Source organism: Silurus meridionalis, chromosome 22 (genome assembly GCF_014805685.1).
Source record: "Silurus meridionalis isolate SWU-2019-XX chromosome 22, ASM1480568v1, whole genome shotgun sequence".
NCBI lineage: Eukaryota > Metazoa > Chordata > Actinopteri > Siluriformes > Siluridae > Silurus > Silurus meridionalis.
Genome location: NC_060905.1, coordinates 20331104 through 20357388, shown reverse-complemented (window position 1 = coordinate 20357388; position 26285 = coordinate 20331104). Strand labels below are relative to the sequence as shown.

Sequence of the window (26285 nt, the reverse complement as noted above, 5' to 3'; positions counted from 1 at the left end):
GGAGATGGACCTTCTACAGCTTCAAATGGAAGAGAAAAGACTCCTCATTAAAAAAGCAGCACTGGAAATTGAATTACTGGAGCATCGCCTTAAGGTGAGAACTTGTCTGAATATTAATCTGTTGCATGTTAAAAGTGTGTGAGTGAGTGAGTGAGTGTGTGTGTGTGTGTGTGTGTGTGTGTGTGTGTGAGTGTGTGAGTGAAAAAAGCAATATAAAAAACATTATTGAATTTTACTTTTATTGTTTTTCAGGAAATAAAGAAATAAACTGCCTGGCAGAGCAGTGCAAAAAATTAATAAAAGTGATTTTGACAGATCCTGTCTCTCAAAAGTCTTCCGTCTCTGTTGGACTCTAAAATCTGTAGGTGTTCCTCTGGACCATCTTCCTCAATACAAGGAGGGTGTCTCTCTCCTCTTATAGTGGCAATATTGTGAAGCACAACACAAGCCACTATAATGTCGCATCCCCTCTCTGGACTAACCCGGAGCCCACGCAGACACTGAAACCGAGATTTGAGGATCCCTATCGTCATCTCCACCTTGGCCCGTGTTCGGCTGTGAGCCAGGTTAAACCGTGTCTGTGGTCCAGGCTCAGGTTCAGGGTAGGGTGTCATTAAATAGGGCAGACAAGGATATCCTCTGTCCCCCAGCAAGTAACCATTGTACTGTCCTGTAATGATTGAAATGTACAACACAACTATAGTAAAGGAAAAAAACAATTGTATAAAGTAAAACATACCCTGCTGAAATGTCTGGTGAATTCTGGCATCACGCACAGATCCTGGCCATTTTGCCTCAACATTGGTAATGATTTGGGTTGCCTCACATATTACCTAGTTAGTGGAAAAAGTAATGACTTCAATGATTTTAAGAAGGGAAAAAATGAAGTTGTTACCTGCACATTGATACTATGAATAGATTTCCTATGAACACAGTCTCCCTCATTTATTGGTGGAGCTTTAATAGGAATGTGAGTGCCATCAATGCACCCAATTACATTTGGAAACCCTGAAACAGAAAGTTATGGAAGTATGAAGTGTGTGTGCGCATAATGAGTACACGTATAGATATAAATAATATGACTAAATATTAAAAAAAAAATATATATATATATATATAATCTGTTTTGGTTTGTCTTTCAACTGGATTATAATTTTTGTCCTCACTGAAGAATTTCTTCATGAATGTGGTATTCCTTTTATATTGTGTTCCATCTGAGTCTTCAATGGTCACAGAATTCCCTTTTCTGGACATGATAGTGTACGGATTGGGTTGAATGTGGTTGTTAGTTTGAGTTTAATCTTTTCCTGTCTGAACAGGACTTGATCTCCCACTTCCAGCTGTGAATTCTTTGCCCGATGATGGTGATCAGCATACAGCTTGGTTTTCCCTTAGAGCTCAGCATCATGATACACAGAACAGGTGCATTAAATACAAATATATTCACATATATTTAGGGGAAAGAGGGAAAAATAGATAAATAAATACAATTAATAATAATAAAATTAAAGTAAAAAATAAATAAATAAACAGGGCTATGGTTTATTCTGTAAAACATTTTTCTATAAAGGACAAAAGATTCATTGCATTTTTCTTTTTAATCACTTTAAGGGTTTTTGTGAAAGAAATAAACTCACTATAAAATTATAAAATGCAAAACTTATTGGTTTCACTTTCAAGTATTTAGATTTGTGTATAAGATTTTCCCATCAGAAGTATTTTATTAACAAGAAAGTCGTCCTTGTTATTGTTCATTACGAGTCCAAGGATAATGTCCTTCACAGTGAAAGTTCTTAGATAGGGAACCTTTGTGTAAATCCAGTTATGGATATTAGACCATAAAGCGTCTGCAGTAACAGTCTGCAGCAGAAGAAAGTTGGACACGTCTGTGTAAAAGTGTAGAAACTAATCTTTATGTGATGATATTCTGCAGCATCTCCATCATCACTGCATATGAATGTCCTTCCTCAAAGTAGCTCTGAATTCATTCCAGTTTCTCCCTGATTCTGTTTACTTCTGTTATTGTCTTATATTTAAAGCTGCACTAATCCGAATAAAAAAAGTTTAAAGTAAACTGAGAACTTTACACATGTAAATTATAAGATTTCATACTTCCTGTATATTTTGAATGACAGGTGTCTCACAAACTATACCTCCCTTTTCCAGTTTCTCTGAATTGTCATTGTGTTTTTGGATTTGTTTGTGTTTCGTGCAACGATTCAAACAGACCGGAAAAGGTAGGTATAGTTTGTGAATGGAAACTTACAGATTATTGGACGAGACACCTGTCAAGATATACAGGTGAATGACAGGTGTCTCGTCCAATGTTCTGTAAGTTTTCATTCACAACCTTTACCTACCTTTTCCGGTTTGTCTGACTTGTCATAGTGTTTTTGGATTTGTTTTTGGGTTTGTTGATGTGTTTTTGGAATTGTGAACAGGCTTGGGACCAATCACCACCGTGTTGACCCATGGAGTGGCACCAGTGACTGGGTCAATGATGTCCAGCTCTAGATGCTGCTGAATATTACATTCTACTGCTTCTCTCAAGTGGAATGGATTTCATCATATTGGTTGGGCTACTGGAGTCTCAGCATTATCAATGTTTAAGCTTATCTGCTCGGTGTTAAACTGTCCAGAACTGGGAACTAATTGTAACTATGGTTGTAGCTCCCAGTGTAGTAGCGTTCTCTCTGCCCAATAGTGGCTCTCCTTTTTCTTTGATTACACTGAATTTTTATGTTGCTTTTCAGGTGAGATCTTGTCACCTCTGCCAATTGAACGATTCCATCAAGACTTGCGCCAGTCTTGCTTTCATTTAATGTAAAACTTACAATGTTGTGGCACACTGATGAGACTAACAAGCTAGTTTCAAGCTTGTGTGCAGTTTTAGCAGCATTTGACTGATGCTAATTCTGTGCCATGCAGGTGAAAGAAGCTTGGGAGGTCTTTGGTTTGGATTTAATTGGACCGCTGTCAGAAACAGCACACAGCAACAAGTGTGTCCTTACCATGAGCGACCTGTACACCAAGTGGGTGATTGCAGAACACATGCAATCAAAGACAGCGGCTGAGGAGTGTGCAATAATAACCACAAAGTTGTACTCGTTCAGCACGGTTAGGAAAATCATCACAGACCGAGGGAAGGAGTTTAACAAGGTAAAGTTTAGTAAAGGTTTAATTATTTTTCCACTATTCTACTCTCAACATATGTTGTGGTGTACATTTACTCCAGTCTTGCACCTGTAACTGATGATTCCTCTGCAGCTCAATGAAAGCATTTTACACTGAACATAAAACATGCTTCTCCAGTGCTTCCCATCCCCAGACCAATGGGCAGGGAACTCTCTGGATGTTTGTCCTGTAAGTTTTATTGTTGTTTTACAGTTGTTCATTAACTGTATACATGCATTGATGTGAACAGGATGAAAGAACAAATCAAAACTTTAAGCGTTCCCTCAGGAAGTATGTGAATGACAACCACAATGACTGGGACCTCCACCTTCCTGCTGTGGTGTATGGAATCAACACTGCAAAGCAGCTTGTGTCTTAACATGCTAACTTATTATATCTACAGTTAAATGTCAATGGTAAATTGGTGAATTTATTAAATATTTAATGTCAAAGGTGGAGTTTTTTTCCTTCTTTTAATACAAACTAAATAGTTAATGGTGTGCTTTCTTTGTAATTAGTACTCCACTAGACACAGTCCTTACTTCCTCCTCTTCCATCAACACCCACGTCTGCCAGAGGTCATGAATGTCTGTCCCATGGGATTTTGAAGTTGCTGACCCAGATAATGACACCAGAGTCAATGAGATGAAACGTCTTAATGAAACAGTTTGTATTTGAAAATGAAAGGTACTTGAAGTAGTGACTTACTATCTGAATTAGACCTCAGCTGATCTGTGTATAATTCTACTTTATGTGTAACTTTAAGCCCTTGTTTTGTCTTTGTTACACTGTATACTTGCCATTTTCTGCCTTAATCGATACCATCACTAGTACCTCATTGATCTACGTTGGCCAGACTGAGACTCCATTGATCTGTTGGTTTAAAAAATTCTATCACGAGAAGAGACAGGATATATCTATTTATTTTCAATGAGTTTTCAATTCTGTGTACTCTTCTCATTTGTAGGTTCTTAGCAACATAGAGAGAGCACAGAGCATGCAGCAGAAGTCATTCCAAAATCACAAGTTTGTGTAAGTATGTTCAGTTCAGGCTGGTGATGTTCTGCTCTCCTTCTCTCCCAAGAAAAGGAAGACAGGAGACACATTGACAAGTCAGCACCATAGACCATATTCTGTGTTGCATGGACAGAGGTTTGCATACTGGACCGAAGAATCATCCCAACTCCTTCAGGAAACACAGCCTCAAGGCTGTCTTCAGGGTTTCAAAATCCACCACCAAACTGTTGCCCAGCAGAAGAGTTGTGGTTGAAACGGACATTAATAAGGTAAAGACTTTTGTGGTCATATCCAACAGTTGAATGTGTGGCGTTATTGTGCCATTATAATTTTTATATTTTATTTACGACTTGCGTCTTCACCAGGTGAAGCAGACAACTATTTTGAGAGACATGTATACAGCGTGGAACTGGGTACAGTCACAGAGACTTCTTCCCTGTGTAGGTGACGGAGCCTGCTTTTCTGCTAATAAGCAATAATGACCAACAAAATGTCCTCAAAATAAATTGTGATATTCTCTGAGGCAAAGGGTGACTGTTTATTTTTAAATTTCACGAGGACATGAAAATATTTTTGTACTACACTGTTAAATAAAAAAAAAAAAGTTTTTTTTACAGTTAAATGTCTTTTTATAGAAATTTGTCCTACACTGTTAAATTTACCTTTTTTTTCAATTTACAACAAAATGCCTGTTGTTTTACACATACGTATTTTAACGTTCCGTCATTAAATTTATCAAAAATTGATTGTATTTTGATATTATAGAAATGTTCTGTTTTTAAAAGAAATTCGCTGTGTTTTCACAGAGTAATTTGTATTTTTATATAGAATGATATCTAATATTTACAGATTATTCTTGTAATCATTAAGTCAGTGTTTTTATTACTATTGAAGACAGTTAATCATATGAAGGTTAAAGCTGTTTTTCACCCAAAATTATTATAAATAAAAATGTGGTATTTGCCCGTGTCCCAGTAAACAAAAAGTTAATAATTTAGGTTTTTGTGGTTTATATTTTTTCAGTAACAATTCCTACAATATCCAAAAATCTAATCAAATATAATACAATATAATGTTTAAAAAATTACACAGAACTCAAATCTGAAATACTACAAACTTATTATTTTTATTAAAAATAAGGCATTGGGCTTGTATGGAATTTTAAACAGTAAAGAACTCAAAATAATTAGCTTAAAATAAAAAATCATCAAATAAATAAAAGCAATAAAATAAAAACAATTTTATTTAACTACCTTTAAGTAAATCAAAGCCTCTGTGTGTGTATGAAGGTGGTGTACCTGACTACTGGAAAGACTATTTTCAAATAGTCAACCTGACAGAAATCATGCGTCAAAAGGTCTCGCTTTTGCGAAGCTACTGAACAGAATCCGTGTGAAGCCAAAGCACGAGGCTCTCAGTAAAGACAACAGGGCTTTGCTTGCTCCGTGTTTGACAAACCTGTAGATTGTCCACACAAAACACTGCACATTTTTGCTATCAACAAAGAAGTGCAGAAACACAACACTGCCATTGTAAATGCACTGCATCCTGACATCATAAATGTGGAAGCTGAAGATTTTAGAAAAGACCCACGAACAGGAGAGATGAAAAAACAGGGTAAACCTGTAAAAGGCAGAAAACAGGATTTACCTGATGTCATCCAAGTGGCAGCTGGAGTGCGTGTAATGGTAATGAGAAGTCTGGACGTGGAGGACGGACTCGCTAATGGCAGTTTTGGAACAATTGCCAAAATTGTCAGTGAAACAAAAGATGGTGTGATGACAGTAAAGATGATCGGACTTGAAATGGACAATCCCAGTGCTGGTCAGAAACACCAAGAGGCTGGACGGTGAGCAGGATAATCTTGTTTATGTTGAGCGCTTTGAAGAAAGATTCAGCAAAGGAGTGGTCAGATGGCAATTCCCGGTAAGGTTAGCCTACGCCTGCACTGCTCACAAAGTTCAGGGGAAGACGATGCAGTCTGATGTTGTTTTGTTGAAGCATTTATTTGAACCAGGAATGGCCTATGTTGCTCTTAGCAGAACAACTTCACTTGATGGACTGCATATAACAGACTTTGACAAAAAGAAAATATCTGCAGATCCAAAAATAACTGATTCACTTCAAGGCATGAAAACGCTCTCATTCAGTGGTGTTATGCCACTTTTAGAGCATGTCCAGCTCACAACACATGACCAGAGTATTAAAATAGTCCATCACAATGTACAAGGACTGCCATCTCACATCGAGGAAAATGTTTCTTGCCGATATTCTGTGCATAACGGAAAGTCACTTGTCTGGTTCATTAATTCCACCAAATCTACAGCTGAAAGGGTACACTATGTTTACCCGCAGCAGACACGTCTCCTACACAACATATATGGAGATGGCAAAAAAAGAAAGAGGTAGTGGAGTTGCTATATACTGTAAAGAAATGATTCAAGCCCAGGTCAGACAGTACATACTTAATGTGACTGATCTTGAGTTCCTCCTTATCAAGATCGATGCTCCAGTAACAGCGACAGTTGTGACTGTATACCGTCCACCAAATTACAGTTTCTCACTTCTTGCCAAATCTTCAAAGTGTGCTTGAAGGTATTGAGATAATAAACCGCTGGCCAGTCATTGTCTGTGGAGACTTTAACGAGGATCTACTGATAAGTACTGGAAAGAAACCGATACTGGAGCTATTTAAATCCAAAGGTTATGTACAAGTTATTTCAGCTGCGACTACAGACAACTGCACACTCCTTGATCATGTTTACATATCACCATCTAATGTCTGTGCTGAATCAGGAGTGTTGCAAAGATACTTCAGCTACCACAATGCAGTGTATTGTGTTTTGCACCTCTAATCGTTAACGTTCGTTGGTTATATCATCGGATCCATTGACAGTTGTTTGGTCTGTACGCTACTAAGCGGCCTTTTTCAAGCTAGTAGTGTCAGGCCTTTAATTTATATTTCTAAAATGTACTTTTGGTCTGTGCGCTACTAAGCGGGCTTTTTCAAGTTAGTAGTGTCAGGCGTTTAGTTTTTACAAATCTTTCACATTTATTGTATTTTCCGGACTTTAAGCCACTACTTTTTTCCCCACGCTTTGAACTCCACGGCTTAAACAATGAAGCGGCTAATTTATGGATTTTTCCTGGGTCACAAGCTTCAAGCCAAAAAACTGAGCTCATATCATTAGACCAATGAAATTGCCAAACGGGTTCAGGTGAACCAAATGAGCACATCATAAATATGGATGATGTTCCTCTGACGTTTGACCTGCCGCTCACTCGGACTGTCTAAAGGAAAAGCGAATCATTCATCACGCTGAAAACAACCAGGCATGAAAAAACACTTCACCTGTGTTCTGAGCTACACGGCATCGGGAGAAAAGCTTCACCGATGGTGATTTTTTAAACGCACGACGATGCCAAAAGATAAACGAGAGAGAAATTGTTGTGAAAGGAAGGAGGAAGACAGTGAACAATGACTTTCTTGGTCGGCTACTGTTTAGATACAAGCCGTTGTAACGCGTTGAGTCTGGGTGAAGGGAGAGCTCACCAACTCCAGTTACAACAGAAATCATATAAGCACAGACAGGTTTTTATTTTTCCTGGCAACAGCGTTTTGGGTTAGTCAAAGAAACTTAGAAATGAGCATCAGAAAATAATAAGGACATATTCCTCGGCCTTGCACACATGCAGTAATACCGGGAAAATGCGGCGGCAGCCTATTCCCAAAATGCCGCTCTGCTCTTAAAGGAGCCACAACATATTTCACCCGTTACACCGTGTAACAGACACTGTCTTTCATTAAAGCCTGTGTAAAGTTCATTAGTTTCAGTGTAGACACCTGCGGCTTATTTATGTTCAAAATCTGTCAAATTCAGTGGGTGCGGCTTTTACTTGGGTGCGCTTAATAGTCCGGAAATTACGGTATATAAACTTAATATTTTAATATTGAAATACAGTGGGCTTCCTATGAGTGTGTTTGGGCTTTATTGAATTAATATAATCATGACTGGACTTGTATATATTATTTTACAGTTGTTGGGTCTGCTTTAAGCTAGTAGTGTCAGGCCTTTAGCAATCCATGACCCTTTATTCAATTATGTGAATCAATGTATGTATTTAATTTCCATTTGATGTTAACATTTGTTTGATCTGTACACTGCTAAGCGACTTTTTCAAGCTAGTAGTGTCAGGCCTTTATTTTTTTTACCAATCTATGACAGTTGAATCAATTATGTGAATCAATTTATGTTTCAAGTATCACATATGTTTGACATGTCAGTCTGTCAGTGTACCTGTAACATGAGATAAGAATTGTAGGATCCCCACAAGCAGCACAGATAAGAAAAGCAAAAGCATGTACAAACATGATAGACAGTGGCATTGGTGAAAGAGCTTCCAGGCAGATGCAGGCAGGGACTGCAGTGAGAGTAGTCCAGCTGTTCCACATAAGAGACAGTGACCACAGCAGCAGTGAGTACAGCAGACCAATTAACACTGAGGAGAGATCAAGTGAAGCTTCTGTATTTGTATATTTAGTAGAGCAGTTTAGTAGTAGTGTTTATATAGATTAATACACATGCCACTGATAGATAGATTTTTCCATGTCTGTTATTTCTGTTAGCTTCAAGATAATAGCATAGTGATGTTGATTCATTGATCCATAGTGTAGCTAAAATACTGTAAATGTTAAAGGAGTTTTGTGATGTTATATGTATTAAAGTAAGTATTTGTTTATTGTGACTGACTGGAATGTGTACATTGGTATTGACGGTTATTGTTTTGGCAGCAGAAGGGAAGAAGACCCAGCGTGCCGAGTTGAAGATTTTGACTCCAGCCAGGACACAGGCCAAGAAACAGCAAACAAGATATGCAAGATCTGGTGAGTAATGTTTGGTGAAGTCACATCTGATAATGTGATGTGGATGAAAACCACATCTCTGATTGCAGACCAAAAGACCAAAAGACCAGGCCGACACAGCAACAACGACATGTGTGAGTATCACAACAAACCAGATAAAAAAAAAATTCTCATTTCAAGCATATATATAGCTAATTCTATGTGATTCTTAAAAACAAACCACAGCGTAGGATGACCAGAAGACCAGTTGAAGACACTTGATGGTTAAGTTCAAGTTTTTTTCTGTATTTCTGGTTTATTTACTGTAATGGACATGGTCACGGTGCAGCTCTACAGAAATGAAGAATGAAAGTGAATGATGTGTATTTATCCCTGATGAGCACTCGGGGCTACTGTGATGTTAATAAAAAGGGAAGAAAGGTTCTCTGTAGTTCTTTTGCTTGGGAATTGAAACTAGCTGTAAAATGTTTAATTTAAATTTTAAGTACTATTTTAATAAGCAATTAACAATTAAAAAATTATGTATTATTTTCAGCAGATGGATGAGGAGCTCAGAGTGGTCCAGTAGATATCATTGTGGCAGATGGAAACACACTGTCTAAAGCTAAGTGTCTCTACATTGTTGGTGCAGTTGCAGTATACCTTAAGCTAATACTAGATGAAAAGGACTCGGGCTGGTGCATGTTTGTGTTTGTGTGTGTGTGTGTGTGTGTGTGTGGAGTATTCCAGAGTTTGGTAGGGACTATGACGTCTGCGTTGATGACACCTACACTGAGTGAAGAACAGCCTCCACTTCTGTCACCAGTGGCTTTGATGAAGATCATAATTCAGATGGCATCGACTCTGTTGAGTTTGTTTTTATTATTGTCTATGTAATAAGTATCAGAACATTTAAAGAAAAGTTCAAAAGAAAATAGATTTAGTGAAGATTAATATATTTTGGACAAACATGTGCTTCACATTTTAAAATATCTGTAATATAGAAGAGCTCATTATTATTTACACTGTTGTATGTCCACAGATGAGGAGCACACATGGACTAGGACCTGCCCTGGATGAGGACGACCCTGGAGGACTAGCGTGGATGATGTCTAAAGAACCTTATGGAAAAGAAGACACAAAAAAAGAAAAAAAAAAAAAAAAAGAAGTGGGCGAGGTGCATGTAAGTAAAGACAGGAGAATTATGACAGTCATTTCAAAGTGCCACACTTCCTCCTGCCAGTAGGACCGTAAATGTATATTGTTATAAATATTGTCATCAGGCCAGGACTATTATTAAACTTGTAAAGTTTGGAGCTGATCGGTCGTTGTATGCCATAGAAACTCCATACAACTTTTTGTGATGTAATCGCAAACATCAGCACTTAGCCAAGTGTTGCACGGTTGAACGTGTTTATAGCATGTTTGGTATTGCATGGCATGTTGAAATGTGTTCGAGAGTGAAGTACAGTGTAAAATAATGACATTTCCTTTTGCCAGCAGGTGGCGCTATAACTAATACTGAATATGGGCATGTAGATCTGTTCAGATTAGGAGTCGTATCAAACGTGAAGTTTGGAGCAGATTGGACATTGTATGTCTGAGTTATAGCAACTTCCTTTTTCATGGCGAAGCATTGAAGTTTGTCAAAGTCCCATGGACGTGTCCTTCAACGAAAACTGAAGATCTTCACAATTTCTCTCCACTGCTTCTCTTTCTCTCCCCATCCCGAGACACCCTGAGGTTTGGCCAGCTCCAGTCACATCCCACCTCATGAAGATTATGGACCTTGAAGAAGTAGATGCCGAACTCACAAACATCCCGAACCATCTAGAGACGTACCAGTGCCATTTGGATCCCACATCATGTGTGGAGTTTTGACATTGGACCTCCTGGAGTGTTTAAAGGCTCTGGCATGGAGAAGCTGATGCTGGATCTGTGGTGATCACAAATGCTGAGCTTATAAAACTCGGAGCTACTAACCATATAGACTGTATAAGACTGCAGAAAGAACATCACTTATAATCTTATACTCCAGTAATCATGTTAGTTCTCACTCTCCAGTGTTCTGTATTGTTGAAAGATTTATGATCAAACTCTTGATGTCACCCAGATGAGGATGGGTTCCCCTTTTGAGTCTGGTTCCGCTCAAGGTTTCTTCCTCATAACATCTAAGGGAGTTTTCCTTGCCACAGTCGCCACGGCTTGCTCATCAGGGACAAATGCACACCATTCACCATCACTGTTGATTTCTGTAAAGCTGCTTTGAGACAATGTCTGTTGTGAAAAGCGCAATACAAATAAACTTGACTTGACAATTTAACATCTCAAAGGTGGAAAGATTACACTGACTAATTTTGGTGTTTCTGAATTAATGTCTAGAAGGTTTTGTTAAAATACTATATTTGAAAATGGGAAAAGTGATACAAAATCAGCAGAGAAGCTAAACTGTTTGAGAAGTAACCATCTTTTTATTCTGTAAAATTGTTATATTAATTATACTTGTTCTTTGACCCTGAAGTAGTTCACACATCTGTAGAGAGTAGGCAGATGGTTAATCCTCTTAACGACGACTTTTGTATGTGTGTGGCGTGAGGGGCCCAAAAGACCCCAATATGTACTTGTTACTCGACTACGCCACCCTGGGATCTACCCATGGGAAATACTAATTTAACTTAAACAGGTTCAGTGTGTACCAAATAAAAAGGAACAGAGACAGATTTCTTATTTTAGTGTTGAATTTTTATTAACCTCAACACATCCAGAATCAGTTAAAATATAAACCTTTATTATTAATACCTTATTTTATTTAAAACTGCAACATGAATCATATTAAAAGGATACCAACTATTACAATTACCAATTAACACCAACATTCCAGTGGATACAAAGGAAGACTGACAGGCCACAGGTGCAGGCCCACTTTAACCCCAAAAGGTTCACCCAAAATGGTGCCTGTAAAGGAAAACACACCACACACACACACACACGCGCAAAGTGCCACACACCGTAAATTCATAAGATTCACACAGCATGCAGTGTAAACCGTAGCACAGATTCCATCATCAAAGGACCAACACCCACAATCCAACCAGTGCTCCCAGATGATCCACTGGAAAGGAACAGATGCACAAAATCAGTTGGTTATCATACCATAAAATATCTGCAAACAAGCCCCCTATAGTCTTTTTAACAGTCAGCTAAACAGCATCCATACAACATGATGGGTGCCTTAAATAAAGAAAACCAAACAAACATTAAATCACAAAACCCAAAAATAAAGGGTAAAGAAGGACAGCAGTGACCAAATGCAGTTCCTAAAAAAAAAAAAAAAAAAAAAAAAAAAAACATTAGAACTGCATAATCACATCATAACTAAAAAAAACACACGTTTAGCATTATTTATTTAAAAAAACCCTACGAACCCCTCCGTTTAACCAGGCCTGCACAGCAATACCACACTCAAACAGCACATCCACAGTCCAGCCGCCAAAGAGCAAATCTGATCACCCTAAAACCAAACTCTTACAGATTAAAAAGCAGGATAGCAACCAAACACCAAAAGGGGAAAATGATCCTCCCTTACCTCTTACTAAATGCACAACACTTGCACATGGAGGATAAACGCAGCCTATGGAAGAGAAAAACCCCATAAAACAATACTTCTTTCTACCTGAACACAAAAGAAAACATCGATTGCTCACCTTATTAGAGAAGAAATCTGCCGATGAAACAAACAGACAATCAAACAGCAACCATTCCTCACAGCTGCTCAGACACTTTATAAGAGTACGGAATCCGAAGCGTTTGTTCATTCGCTCACGCTAATTGGGACACTTCCTCTTAAAGGGGCAATGCACTCACTGGGGCCTACCTCTTAAAGGGGCTACGCTTTTTTATGCTTTTAAAAAAAAGGTACATTTTAAGATAAAAGGCCCCATAAAGGACCTCACTACATGTGCATTATGAGAGCACATGATCAGGTGATTACTGTGTTGATGATAGCTATTAGTGTGAAGGCAGTCTATATGAATAGAGTGTGAATGCTGGCTACATGTTGGTGTATCTGTGTTTATAGGATCATTATTCGGGCCATCAGGATGTAAAGTTCTGACTATCAGTGTGAATGCTACATTTCTAAACGTGTCAGGATCTACTGTAATTGACAGTTTTTGACCCCTTTATTTTATGAGGTAATTTAATCTTATTGTATTTTTCTAGTGCTCAGATAAATTATTTATACATTGTCTAAAAGTTTGTCTATTGTGTTTGTTAAAGACTAAAATAGTTTGTAGAATACTTAAGTGTAATTATTAGTGTATATATTGTTTGAAACAGACACATGTGATAGATCTCAATAATTGCTGTATTTATTTATTAATAGTATATTTGTTATTGTTATTTATAGTGCTTATTATTTTATTATTTTTGCATGAAATTGGGCAAAACACAAGGACAAAAGTAGGGAAAAGTGTTGTTTCAATGAAGGATCATGTATTGTGCTGTATGAGTGTGGTAATTATAGTTGCAGGTAACTATTATTGTTTGTTTTATTATTTAGAGCAATATATATTACTGTGTTTGTAAACAATATATTAAATATGAGTCAAAATGTTCATCAGTGAACATGTATTAAGTTCATTATGTGTGGGAATTTGACAAACATATTGAGAATATGAATAGGATATAAAAAAGTTGCATTTAACATAAATGTTAATGATCTTTAAGCATTTGTGTAAACATTATTTAAAGAAAATGGATAAATTGCGTCTTAACTTTCTGGATATGTGTAGCATAGGCATCTATAAAATACATATCATATTTTATATTATTACAAAAGCTGGAGTTGAAGTTATTGTGGCAGCGAGGGCGTGGCCAAGTGTCGGTTTGTGAATGGAGGGTGGGGCAGGGGATTGCCTCACCTGAAACTAATGTGACCTAATGAGTGTTCTCTCTTTTCCAGTGATTGAAGGGTACATTTAAGGAGAAGAGTGTGTGTGAGTGAGAGGTTGTGTACACGCGTGAGCCAGAAGATGTGCTGCAGGAGACACTAAAACAAACATACACGAAAGTCTAAAATAAAAGTGGCTGTGAAGCCTTTACACCTGACCTTTTGTGGCGTTCCTTCTTCCCGCATTTATACGCTCTCCCACAGTTAGAAATATACTTTCTGTCTGAAATAAAAGGGGTGTGACTGTGTTTAGGGGTGTATTTTAGGTGAGTGAGACTTTATTGTAATGGGTTTTTAAGGAGAAGTTTGTCATAGTGAACTGGTGGTGGCGCTGTTCAGTGCATTGTAGCTGCAGTAAAGCGTGCATCACAATAGTGTAAAAGCTAAATATTTTGTGTCATGTTTAATGAGTGTAAAAGATTTGGGGTTTTTTTGTTGATTTTGCAGTGAGATATTTATAAATGTATTATGTGTTTTGTTGCAGGAAAATGGCATTTACAAGTCCGTACAAAATTCCACAAGTGGAAGGGAAAGAGTTTGAGCTCAGTTTTGCCTATTAGCAGTAAGTATTATGCATTTTATATTGTGTTAATAAAAGAGATTATATATAGAGATCAAGATGGCGGCGTGTATACATCGCGAGGCTCAGCGTCTCTCCAGATTTGTCGTATTTGTGCTTATTTACGCATCTTCATGCGTGCTTGCGCAATTTTTTCATGCGAGCATATCATTCAACAGACAGTCACTTTTAGATATTGGTCACATCTGCACAAACAAATGTTTTTTCACATTTGAGCAGATACCACCGGAGCTCTTAAGGAAGCCACATAAAACCTGGTGCATTGTCTCTGTCACTGTTTTTCTCACTGCTCTGCTGATCTTGAATACCTGATTATTAAGTGTAGACCCTTTTATTTACTACGTGAGTTCACATGCGTTGTTGTGATAGTAGTGTATGTCCCAAAAAACTCTGGATCATGTATATCCAAGTGCGGCTGATGCTTAGTCACACCCCTCCCCCACTTCGGACAATCAGACCATCTCTCATTGTTCCTACTGCCCAAGTACTCTCCAGTCATCAGATGTGTGAAGCCCACTATCAGGAATGTTAAAGTTTGGCTGGATGAAGCTGATGCTTCTCTCCAGCAGCAGTTCTCACACACAGACTGGAGTGAATTCGCTACACGACTGATTCCGTCACCAACATCAACACCTACACCAACGCTGTCCTTGATCACATCAATTGCTGTGTGGATCGGGTGACTAGACTAAAAAAAAAAGGAAGTGTTCCCCAATCAGAAGCCATGGATGAACCAGGAGGTCCGTCTCTGGCTCAAAGCACGCAATATCGCCTTCAGGTCTGGAGACCGGGGGGCCTACAGCGTCGCCAGAGCCGGTCTGAGGAGGGGAATCTGCAAAGCCAAACATGCTTACAAACAGCAGATTGAGGAGCACTTCAACTCTGCTGACCCCCGACGCATGTGGCAAGGAATACAGGGGAACATGGAGCACTTGCTCAAAACAGAGCTGTTACCAGGTGAGCAGCCACTCTCCACCTCTGAAGTGTGTGTCACGCTGGGAAGGGTGAATGCAAGGAAAGCAGTTGGTCCTGTTGGCCCTAATGGATGACTAGTATTGTAGATCGCTATAAGAACAGGCCAGTTGATTTGAACGATATGTGTATGGCAACATTTGCATCAGAATCACATTTTAAGTAAAAATGAAAAATCCAAGAGTCCACTTAAATTACAAAATGATTATGGTTTTATCACAAAAAGAACACGAACGCAACCTGCAGTTATTCGGTATGTGTGCTTTTCTTAGGAAAAAAATCCTGAATTATTTTTATTTTATCGAAGTAGTATGCAGTTGTTTTTACCATACCGTATAGATACAGAACTAAAATCTCTAAACTGTGAAACATTTGAACAATTTTACAAAAATGGTCATGTAACATTTAGTGATGGATCCAGACATTCAGTCAAGTCAGTTGTTGATTTAAATAGAGAGAAATTTTAAATGGAAGCAGATAAATTAGATAATATCCAAGAGACTATTGACAGTAATGGTGTAATAGAAGATGGCTGGTGTGACCTGTGCCCAGAGCAAGAGTTAGAGCGTTTACTTTGTGCAGAGGAAATGAAAGACAAAATACAGCAAGGGGAAGAACAAAATGAAAATATTCCAGACTTAGCATCAGTTAAAGGAAAAGTTGCACACTTGGAAAAGAAAAATAATATAATGTGTAGAAGCGATGGCTTGGCCTTAATTAGATCTTTAAATGATACACAATTATCCATTTTTTATCAAATTCGACAATGGTGCTTAGATCAAATAATGGAGAAAAACCCAGATCCATTACATATATTTATTACTGGTGGTGCAGGAACAGGAAAAAGTCATTTAATTAAAGCTATTCAATATGAAGCAATAAGGTTACTATCAACAGTGTGTCATCATCCTGACAATACATGTATTTTATTAACTGCTCCTACAGGGATTGCTGTAGTGGAACCAATGTTAAACAGTGACATTGAGTTATTAAGAAACTGTGAAACCAATGAAGACAGCTCAGCTTTACACATATTTCCAACTAACAGACAGGTAAATAAGCATAGTGTTCAGCAACTGTGTAAAACGTGCCCTGAATATGTTACAATTGAAGCTCAAGATTTTACACCTAATAACAAGACAGGGAAACTTGTATTGAAAAATAGTCATCATTCCAAAACATATAATACATATTTAGATGAAACACTGCTTTTAGGGAAAAGCGCTCGCGTAATGCTACGCAAAAATGTAGATGTTATGGATGGTCTTGTTAATGGGGTGTGTGGCACAGTAACACACACAGTTTTTCCCAAACACATGTTCCCTTAAACAGTGTATGTCAAATTTGATGACAATCAGGTTGGTGCACAAAGGAGGAAATGTTCTGCATATACTACAGCAGTTGAAATGGATTCTACTGGTATCAAACCAGAAGAGGAAAAAATGAATAATAAAGGGGGAGTTCGACGACAATTTCCACTAAAACTTGCTTGGGCTTGTACAGTACATAAAGTACAAGGAATTACTGTTGATAAAGCAGTAGTGTCCCTTAAAAAATATTTGCACCTGGACAGGCATATGTGGCTTTAAGTCGTGTTAGAAGTTTATCTGGTTTGATTATTCAAGACTTTGAAGAGAAGGCTATATATTGTAAAGACAGCATTAAGGATGCAATTCAAAGCATGCCCAGATTTCCTTTTAAAAATATACCATGCCACAAAGTGAAACACAATCATTCAGTGTATTTTTGATGAATGTGCAAAATTCAAGATATCATTTAGCAGGTTTGATTTTGCATACTGAGCATTTGCAACCTAACTGCATTGCCGTTACTGAGACCTGGTTACATGCAGATGTCTCATTAGCAACTATACATATTGATGGTTACAGTTTTAGTAGTCAACCACGCAGTTTATCTTACAGTAGCAGTAACCCTACATTAACTGAATTAAAAGCTCAGCAACATGGGGGTGTTGGCATGTATACCTCAAACAGTTTGGTATATAATGTTGTCCAGGTACCAAATGTCAATTTAGAATGTTTAGTTTGCAACTATGCGATATACAATATATTAATTGCAGTAATTTATCGGCCACCATCATATCCCATTTCTTTGTTTAAAGAAAATCCTGGCAAATTGTTTGATTTTCTAGAACCCCTAAATGATACAATTGCTGTCATTGGAGATGTCAATAATAACATTTTAAACTTTAACAATCTGCAAGTTTATAACAGACAGAGGGTTTGTTCAACATGTAAAACAAACTACAACAGAAAAGGGCACATTAATTGATCATGTACAGTATATGTAAAAACAACATAATGTAGAATCTATAGTACTTCCCACATATTTCAGTGACCATGAGAGTATTTTCTGTTCTTTTACATGGAATAGTTTAACACAGAAATGGAGGAATCTGACCAGTTGTAGGTTTTAAATATAGTTGTAAATGTTTAGCTTTATTTGGCAAATGAGGTGGAAGGAGAATCCTTGTGGTTAGTTTGAATCCATATACACTGCAGGGAAACAATTAAAGTGTAACATATTAAACTAATTCTTTTGACAAAGGAAAGAGAATTGATATCCAGTTGCGACTTTCAAAATAAAGGTAAATTTTCCTTCGCGCAACACATTTCCATTTCAAACTACTATTCTATTATTCTTCTATTCATATTTCTTAATCTCATGAGCTACAGGTTTAAAGTGTGATTTGTAACGGATCAGCTTTGTTTGGTAACGGAGGTGGAGAGGGTGTTCTTGTGGATCTCTACTGAGCCAGATATTGCTGTATTGTAGTGCGTGTTCACTGCAATGTAGAAATTAAACTTTAACATATTTACATACTTGTAGTACAAATGACTTTCAAAATAATGGTTTATTTTCCGGCAATGCAACAACATTTACATTTTTACACTTTCTATATATTTTATGTGAACTAATTTGCAGTTGCACTAACAAAATTGGTTATTCTAAATTATATACTTTTTTGCGCTCAGCAATGCAACCACTTCAGTCACTCATAATATAATTACCTTGCATAAATAACAAACATTACTTTGTGCTTCTGGGGTTTCAAATAACTTTTAAATGATATCACACTTAAACATAATTGAAATGTAAGAATAAGAAGACAACAATTAAAAAAAAAAAAAAAGTTTACCTATTAATAAACTTTTAAATTGATCTGATGTATGTTCTTAGATTTTTTATTTTGGTCCACAATATTACTCCTAAAATAATTTGTCCATATAAAGCACTACTTCCACTTATGTTGTTGCTAATGCAGGTTTTTCTTTGCAATTTATGTAGTTTCAAAAAGCAAAAGTCACTGGTAATGGTACTCCTGATTTACTGTGATGGGGTTCAATTCCCTACAGTGGCATTGTTTTTTTTGTAGCAACTAAATACAATTTAATATTATTCTACATATTATTCAATATTATTCATTATTATAACTACATATTATTTAATATTATTCTACATAATTTTCAAATATTATTCATTATTATAACTACATATTTAATATGTGAAGTTTGGGGAAAATCTCATTTTTTATCCTGAGTTACAACTTTTATTCCAATGGCAAGACATCTTTAACTACTTTAACTTTGCTACAGCACCATAGCCATGCAACTTTGTCAATATCAAACTTTGTCAGGCTGCCACCAACACTCCCTTCAAAGAAAACTAAAGGCCTTAAGATTACACTGACTAATTTTGGTGTTCCTCTAAATTAATCTCTAGAAGGAGTTTGTTAAAATACAACATTTTATTAAAGCTGCAAGCAGCGATGAACGGGCCCTCGCCGGGCGAGGTGCATGTAAGCAAGTAAAGACAGGAGGATTATGGCACAGGCATTTCAAAAGTGCTGCACTTCATGCTGCCAGTAGGACAGTGAATGTATATTGGCAAATATTGTCATCAGTCAAGGACTATTAGCAAACTTGTTAAGCTTGGAGCTGATCGGTCACTGTATGCCTGAGTTCCAAACAACTTTGTTTTGTGATGTAATCGCAAACATCAGCACTTAGCCAAGTGTTGTACGGTTGAACGTGTTTATAGCATGTTTGGTATTGCGTTGCATGTTGAAATGTGTTTGAGAGTGAAGTACAGTGTAAAATGACATTTCCTTTTGCCAGCAGGTGGCGCTATAACTAATACTGAATATAGGCATGTAGATCTGTTCAGATTAGGAGTCTTATCAAAGATGAGAAGTTTGGGGCAGATTGGACATTGTATGTCTGAGTTACTGAGCAACTTCCTATTTCATGGCAAATCATTGAAGTTTGTCAGACCACCATGGACACGCCCTTCAACGAAAACTCTAGATCTTCACAATTTAACATTGCAAAGGCCTTTAGATTATGTGTACCAAATTTGGTTTTGATCTGAACAATTCTCTAGCAGGAGTTCGTTAAAATACAACATCTGGAAATGGCCAAAATGACAATTTGCTCATAAATTGTGCTTTCTGGTCCATCAAGGTTAGACGTGAAGACCAATGGAAATTGGCCTTCACTGTGAACCAAATACAATATACCTGGCAACGCGTACCGCAGGGTCTGCATAACTCGCCATCGATTTTTATCGATGACATACTAATTGCAACCGGAGACTCATTCGATGAGCACTTACAACACGTCGATGAAGTGCTGTTAACACTAGGTAAAGCTGGCTTTAAACTGAACAAAGAAAAAGCCCAAATTGCACAAAAAGAAGTTTAATACCTAGGTTATACAATCACCCAAAGCCACAAGGCATTGACAGATGACAGACGTAAATGCGTTGCTAAACTGCCTCGTCCGCACTCACTGAACTCTCTGCAGAAAGTCTTGGGTACCGCAAATTATTCAAGAGATGTCATCCCTGACTTTGCAAACATAGCCGCTCCACTGTACGCCCTCTTAAAAGGAAAATCAAAACCGTCTGATGTCCGCGAATGGGCAGAAGAACACGAACAGGCTTTTACAGATTTAAAACAACACCTGTGTGCTGCACCCGCTCTGGGTTTGCCCAACCCATCGAAGCCTTTTCATATACAGGTTGATGCGCATGAAAATACTCCGAGTGGAATGCTAGCACAAGACCACGGAGGAAAGTTGCGCCCGATTGCATACTATAGCCGTAAGAAATCTCCAGTCGAACAGGGATTCGACCCATGTACACAGAACGTTTTTGCAGTCCATTGGATGTTAACAACAACAGAACCAATTGTTGGTTTTCAAATCTGTTGTGCACACAATGCACACGCCAGTACAAATGCTGTTACAGGGCCGAATCAAAAGGAGTATCGTCGCAAAGACTGGTGGGATGGTTGGCAGACATTCAAGCGCGCAACATTACTATGGTAAACGCAAGAATTTTACCACATCTTTTGGGGGAGATGGAGAGCCACCCACACACATGCCAAATAAAACATGAAATACAGAGTCCAGTTCATGATACACAATTTAATAATCAAACACCAGTATACATTGATGGATCCAGATATTGACATTATGGCAATTTCCATACAGGATGTGCCGTGTGGACCCCCCCACCCCCTAAACTCAGATTCAGAACATTTGTTGATAAAATTGCCAGCAAACAAATCCGAACAATAAGCTGAACTGATTGCATTGCTTGAAGCCATCAAAACACACCCAGAACCACTTTGTGTGTACATTGATAGCAGATATGCCGATGGTGTCGTCCATGACTTTTTGGCTCAATGGCAATTACGAAAATTTCTCACATCCGCCGGAACACCAATAAAAAATTTGGACACAATCACCGCGATTTGGCAAGTAATCAAAATGCAAAACTCTCCAATCTCAGTCATTAAAGTGCGCGTGTGCGCACATCAATAAAAGCACCGACGAGCACGAGAAAAATAACGTCAACATAATCGTCGACAAACTTGCAAAACTTGCAGCCAATAAAGGGAGTGAATGGCAGCCTGACGAGCTGATTGCCCCTTCTGTGAGTGCGATACAGGTTGCTCCCATTGACTTAAAACAATACCAGCAAGAGTTATGGGTGTCAGACGAAGAGCTTGTACCGCAATTGCAGCAGGATCAGCTAATCAGCGTCGTAGAAGGTATGGTTCTCAGAGATGGGAAATAGATCATTCCAGAGGCCCTCCAGCAACCAGTGATTAAATTTTACCATGATTATGCACATGTATCAGCTCCCAAAACACAACAGCTGATACAGAAAAACTTCTGGTGGCCAAAAATGGCATCAGACATTGAGAGATGGTGCGACATGTCTCGTATGTGCCACCATCAACCAGGGTAGAACTGGACGTACAAAATTGTCACCCAGAACCACCCAAAGGACCATGGGAATTCTTACAGCTAGATTTTCTTGGTCCATTACCCACTGCCAAGGGGGGATATCGCTATTGTCTCGTCATAATTGATAAATTCTCTAAATGGGTGGACGCGATTCCAACTCGCGACAACAGCGCACGCACCGTGGCACGAGTAATGGCAAATCAAATCCTCCCAATTTGGGGAACACCAACTCAGATTGAGTCTGACCAAGGAACACACTTCACAGGTCAGATAATGAAACACATATGTGAAATGCTACATATCAAACAAAGATTTCACGTTCCATACAGGCCACAAAGCTCAGGTATGGTGGAACGGGCAAATCGCTCGATAAAAGAAAGCATCTCCAAACAAATAATGCAACATCAAAACAGGTGGACTGATGCACTGCCAACAGTTCTGACAGTCTTGCGAGCAACCCCATCCAAAGCCACAGGCATCAGCCCGTTTGAACTCATGACAGGCAGAGTCATGAAACTACCCATAGACCTAGAAATCACCCCAGCAGATCTGGGACCCCTTGTGCTTGCAAAACAACAGACTGTGCTAACACAATTACAACAAAGACTGGCAGTGTTACAAACACAAACCACCTTAAAACCGCAACAGTCGGACCTAATGAATGATGCACAATTTAACCCAACCTCTGAGATCAAATTTAACGAGGGCGATATCATGATACGGGTGTTTGTAAAACAGGGTCCATTCACACCCACATGGACCACATGAGAAAAGCTATATGCAATAGCTGTGTGGCCATAAGTGTCAAGGGGAAGTTGAAATGGTACCACATGTCCCAGTGCAAAATCCTCAAGGTTCCGCTAATCAATAATTAACGTTTCTCTCCGTTTCATCTCCTAGGTTGACTGCAGCAATTCCATGGAGACCGGACGAGAGGAAAGGTTCTGGACCCACTTGCATCAAGCTGGGTCAAAGGGTTTCACTCACTCACACACACACACACACACACACACACACACTGGAATGTGGGAGATGGGTATGGAAATACACTAAGAGGTCATCCACATTTTTCAGTACATTTTCAACCAGAGAACTAGTCACGTGGCCTCCCGGAGTAGTACCGGAACCAAATTGCACAACAAAAAATTTGCTGTAAGTAGGCTACAACCATCTCCCTATAGTAAACATTTCAGGTGACACACCGGCAGACATCTTTTCACAACATATCGGCCTGGTATCAACTTAAAGCAGAACGAGGAGCAAAAATTGGGAGCATGCGCGCACTCTACGAAAAAAATCAACAATGGATTAGATCCTAAAATCTGTTATTTATTCGAAGATTTAGAGCCCGCAATATATAGATTTACACACACTGAGACAATCGATACTACGCATATGAGTTATACCGAATATAAATTCGATATAACTTAAGATGTACCTGATAATCAACCTGAAGCCTTTGTCTGGACTAGCCGGAGAGAAGGCATGTATTGCGTGGGAAAATGTGTCAATGACCCAGATAATTACACCGGGCCACAGAATTGCTCATGGATAATAAAACATTGTTTTAATTTAACCACTTGTGGATATAGCAAACCAAAGGAAACTATATCCTATTCCAACTGGTGGACTGATTAAAGGGAATATTAACAAGACATTATTTCATGATGTGAATCTAGTGATGACAATATTTCCAACATCCTATCTGCTTATATTAATCACTGTAATAACAATGATAAGACATATGCATGGCTACAGTCATGAATCAATGATTTAATTTATGACTACAAAAAACAGACGAGACCTGCTCGGAAACATAGCAGGTCTCTTCGGCTCAGTTAATTCCATTGCCAACAACTACAAAATAACCAAACAATCACAATTCTCAACTGGTTTTCAGAATATCACAAATAGCAATGAAAATATAAAAGTGGTTCGATCCGAAGCGCAGGCGCTTCTTGATCAGCCACACATTATTCAATCAAACCCGTACCATTGAACGTGACTTAGCCTGTAGGACATATGCACAAGATCTATTTACTGCTGCTAGACAATAAATCCTAGATCTTCGTCTGTACAAGACACCTAGACATGTTTTGAATGACCTCATAGAGATCTTAGATCTACATAGGTGGTATGAATCAGAAAAAATGAAAAATGTAAGATATTCTGAGTTACTATCCACCATAATGATGTTTACAGGAAATGAATGTAATGGATGTATTGGGTTTTTCGTCAGTTTTCCTTTGATACATCCAGATCAGGTTTTTCCAAATTCCACTACCATACGCTCTATAGGCGTAGTAGTGAAGGATCAGGTAATTAAATGGGATCACCTCACTGGATACATGACACAAAAGGGTACTGAGACCTTGTTTACCAGTCACACATGTTGCCATGAAACACACAATTATGTTATCTGTACATGTAACACTTTGCAACCTTTCTCCCCCAATGACATCAAACTTATAAACGTTTAGTCACTGCATGGTTATTCTGATGTTGTCCAGGTGTCTCATACACAGTGGTGCATTGTCAGTGAAATGAATTCTTTTACCTACGGAGGACTGACCTGCTCTGCTAATCACTCGTTCTGCTTGGAAGTGACAGAGGACTTTTCAATGGGCCAAGTCAACATTTTAGGAAGAATGCCACTGGACACCGAGACCTCACCATGGTGGGATGACACTTTCTATGAGCAAGGTACCCAAGCTGTGGTTGACGCATTGGACCTGACACAAAGACTGATCCTGCAAACTGAATACAACCTCAACCAAGCACAGGTTGAAACAACCTGGCACGAAAGACTGCACAACTCTTATCCAGTTCATCCACTTGGTCAGCACAGTACACCTACACCTGGTGGGACTGGATGTTCCGGGGGTGTGCCATTGGCAGTGCCCTGATCTTCACCTTCACCATGTTCCAGTGCTGTTACTTCAGGCACCTCATCCGATCTACACAAGAATCCACACATGCTGCCCTTGCCCTCAGCCCACACCCGTGTTCCAAAGAATTTTTTCCAAAAATTTTTGCTTTGTCTGACCCCACAGGTACCCCATTCAAATTCGCCCATAGGGCCAAGTGGGGAAATAAGACTTTTGCTTGATCCTGACCAAAAGGTCAGCCCTCCCCGAGAACACAGCATGGATGCCCGAGAGTGCAGTGTGCATGTGCCCTGTAGGTGGCAACAAGAACATCAAAAGAGAACTCTTTACAACACAAGTTTCCTCCCGGACTCACGGCAGGGGACCAAGACCCCACAACACCCCTCTCAAAAACCAGAACTTTATCTTGAATACAGTAGGCTCCCCGGAGAGCTACCCTTGGTTTTCAATCTCCATACAAATGGTAGATCTGCAGACAAATGTCTGACCCCTCTACCCCTCCTTTCCTTGTTACATTCTCAACACAGGACATTCTACAGCACACCAGATGATTATCATATCACATGTAAATAACGACGGAAAATGTTCATGTTTCATTTCATTACAAAGGTCCCATTCCCACAGCAATAAAACAAATAGTAAAAAAGGTTAATAGAGTTAAGAAAACATAACTCTATGCAAGGGGGCGTGTGCCCCACTACAAATGTATACAGGCTAGGTGCCTCCCACAGGTCTGTAAGAACCAATCAATGCAAACTCCTATTGATAAATAATGTTTACATAATGTTTACTCTATCTGGGTATTTAAGGAGAACTGACCAACAATTCAGGGAATCTGTAAACAGATCTCCCGCACGATTACTGTGTGTCGTCTTTACCAGGTATTAAAGGTTTTATATTTCCTGTTTAAATGTAAATACTATTGGTTTGTATTTGTGTTATATTTTAATTGAACGATGAATTGGCTTTGAATTGTGATTTTCTTACCTGGTTAATAAATTATGTTTGATTTTATTCTGTGTTGCTCTGTAAATGTTGACACTGCAAGTAATAACGTTGCATCCGTAGTTACTGTAAGGACTGAAATCAGGCTAGGATCGGCCTAAATCCCAGTTAGATTTGAATAATACATCAGCTGAGGATTTGAGAAATACGACTAGCACTTGGCGTTAGTTTAAGTGTACTTAGAAGGCTAACAATATGTATTTCCGTTTAGAGTAACATTTCTGATCATTCTAAATAGGGTCAGCCTCAACCTCTGATTATTTCAATATCATTCTATTAATTATCTGTGGTTAGAAATAATTATTGTAATAATTAAGTGTCACCTCTAAGGGGACTAAATAAAGTATGTTTAAAGTTGAGCACGCAGAAAGCGGCCGCTTAAGCATATAGTCCAACCTCTGGCAGCGACCAATACTGATTCGCTTATGACCGTTGACCAGTATATTAATTATAAGGCGCATACTAGGATCATGTGCGACTATGAGAACCGAATGAACGAGTGTAATACCAGAGCTTAATCAGACTAACTAAACAAACATCCATCCAAATTATACTATTAGTAAAATAACAACCTATG

General features: G+C 38.5%; 4 long non-coding RNA genes and 1 pseudogene across 7 annotated transcripts; 4 read left to right on the top strand and 1 right to left on the bottom strand.

The window, feature by feature from the left end:
• The first annotated feature begins 2612 nt into the window (after window positions 1-2612).
• LOC124376052 lies at window positions 2613-9170 on the top strand. Of its 2 annotated transcripts, XR_006923767.1 has the most exons (7): window positions 2613-3159; window positions 3268-3363; window positions 3463-3590; window positions 3693-3861; window positions 4259-4460; window positions 4557-4631; window positions 8984-9170. It is a non-coding gene; the product is annotated as an uncharacterized LOC124376052 (long non-coding RNA). The 2 variants fall into 2 exon arrangements; XR_006923766.1 differs by lacking the exon at window positions 8984-9170 and having other exon boundaries at window positions 2614-3159; window positions 4557-4780.
• A 110-nt stretch (window positions 9171-9280) lies between these two features.
• Window positions 9281-10842, top strand: LOC124376050. 2 transcript variants are annotated; one of them, XR_006923764.1, is made up of 4 exons: window positions 9281-9318; window positions 9594-9900; window positions 10077-10217; window positions 10538-10842. It is a non-coding gene; the product is annotated as an uncharacterized LOC124376050 (long non-coding RNA). The 2 variants fall into 2 exon arrangements; XR_006923763.1 differs by having other exon boundaries at window positions 10535-10842.
• A 959-nt stretch (window positions 10843-11801) lies between these two features.
• LOC124376048 lies at window positions 11802-12822 on the bottom strand. Of its 2 annotated transcripts, XR_006923762.1 has the most exons (4): window positions 12739-12822; window positions 12621-12665; window positions 12460-12545; window positions 11802-12351 (listed from the first exon to the last, which is right to left on the bottom strand). It is a non-coding gene; the product is annotated as an uncharacterized LOC124376048 (long non-coding RNA). The 2 variants fall into 2 exon arrangements; XR_006923761.1 differs by having other exon boundaries at window positions 12460-12771.
• A 103-nt stretch (window positions 12823-12925) lies between these two features.
• LOC124376053 lies at window positions 12926-14143 on the top strand. The gene is made up of 3 exons (XR_006923768.1): window positions 12926-13017; window positions 13113-13227; window positions 13998-14143. It is a non-coding gene; the product is annotated as an uncharacterized LOC124376053 (long non-coding RNA).
• Window positions 14144-15293: 1150 nt separating this feature from the next.
• LOC124375836 lies at window positions 15294-25441 on the top strand (annotated as a pseudogene).
• The last annotated feature ends 844 nt before the right edge of the window (window positions 25442-26285 follow it).